At 40.3% G+C, this 1,622-nt stretch overlaps 1 non-coding gene across 1 annotated transcript; it reads left to right on the top strand.

The window, feature by feature from the left end:
• The first annotated feature begins 851 nt into the window (after nucleotides 1–851).
• On the top strand, nucleotides 852–977 carry LOC118636861. The gene has a single exon (XR_004960826.1). It is a non-coding gene; the product is annotated as a U6atac minor spliceosomal RNA (small nuclear RNA).
• The last annotated feature ends 645 nt before the right edge of the window (nucleotides 978–1,622 follow it).

Genomic DNA, 1,622 nt, shown 5'->3' with positions numbered 1-1,622 from the left:
AGTTTTCAGCCATTATTTCTTCAAATAAACTTTCTGCTTCTTTCTTCCCTCCCCTCCCCTCCCCTCCCCTCCCCTCCCCTCCCCTCCCCTCCCCTCCCCTCCCCTCCCCTTCCCAGTAGGCAGGCTGTGTTATGGAATCTTTAATTCAGTTAGTGGGATTTGCACCCCTTTAATGTCTTTAAGTGTCCTGTCTGCTGCTCTTCTTGCCCCTCCCCTTCATATAGCTTGTAATTTTGTATTATGGATGGGGTTAGAGAGAAATAACCCCTTTGGCAAAATTCTGCACAGCTGGGGAACCTGGGTGCTCACTCACACGCTCTCTCTTTTATGGGATGATGAATTCTCTCTTTTCCCTGAGCTTTGGGTGAGGGATGACAAAGGTAAAGATAACTGTTTCTGTTATCCACTCCACTGCATCTAATCTTATATTTATTTATTTTTTTTCCAATGAATTTTGGAACTTCTTTCAATACCTGGACATCCACAAATAATTCCTCATCCATGGGTGATGGTCTAATTCAGTGTTCTCCAGGAGCACCCTGATTGTGGCTAAGAGGGGCTGGAGCCAGGTCACAGACCACTGCATTGACCACAGCTGGAACTGAGGTTGTCTTGTTACCAGATTCATGGGTGGGTGAGACTCATCCTGGGTCCTTTTGCTTAAGGTGGTGGACTCCACAGCTCCCTTAAAGGCAGTTTTTGTGTTTTTTTTTTTTCCGTAGATGGACGTGGAATTTTTTCTTTTGCAGTGGAACATAAATGAGGGATGTCTTATGCTTCATCTTATTTACATTGAAATTAGTTATTGATAGGTAAGGATTTAATATTGTCATTTAAAAATTTGTTTTATGGTGTTGTATGAAAGGAGAGAAGGTTAGCACTCCCCTTGACAAGGACGGAAGAGGCCCTCGGGCCTAACAACACACATACGGTTAAGGCATCGCCACCTATTTTGTGGCATCTAACTACTGTTTTTTTTTTTTTTAAATTGTTTTATGACTTCTGTAGTTTCTTTATTTCTGTCATACTGTATTCATTTCTGGTTTGATGGTTTTTAGTGGTACATTTTGATACCTTTCTCTTTATCATTTTTACATCTACTACAAGTTTTTTAGTTGTCATTACCATGGGGTTTAGATAAAATATCTTATAAATATGCCTAGTTTAAGGTGATAAATTCAACTGTATATAAAAACTCTACAATTTAAATTTTCCTCTCACATTTTGTGTTATTAATGTCACAATTTACATCTTTTATATATGGTATATTCAATAACACATTATTGTAACTGTGATTATTTTTTTTATCCTCACCCGAGGACATTTTTTGTTCAGATAGAGTGGGAGAGAGATGGGGGAAGAAAGAGAGAAACATTGATATGAAAGGGGCACATCGAGTGGTTGCCACCCGCACGACCCAACCAGGGCCGGGGACAAACTGCAACCAAGGTACGTGCCCATAGCGGGAACTGAACCTGGGTCTCTCTGGACCGCAGGCCGACGCTCTAACCACTGAGCAAAACTGGCCAGGGCAGCTGTGATTATTTTTAATAATTTTTATATTACATTTGTACCAGGGTTAAAATTTATTTATGCATCACCATTACAGTATTTTAGTATTC

The sequence above is a fragment of the Molossus molossus genome, unplaced genomic scaffold (assembly GCF_014108415.1).
Source record: "Molossus molossus isolate mMolMol1 unplaced genomic scaffold, mMolMol1.p scaffold_m16_p_2, whole genome shotgun sequence".
NCBI lineage: Eukaryota > Metazoa > Chordata > Mammalia > Chiroptera > Molossidae > Molossus > Molossus molossus.
Note: the sequence above shows the minus strand (reverse complement) of the source record. Positions and strands in the feature narration are given on the sequence as shown.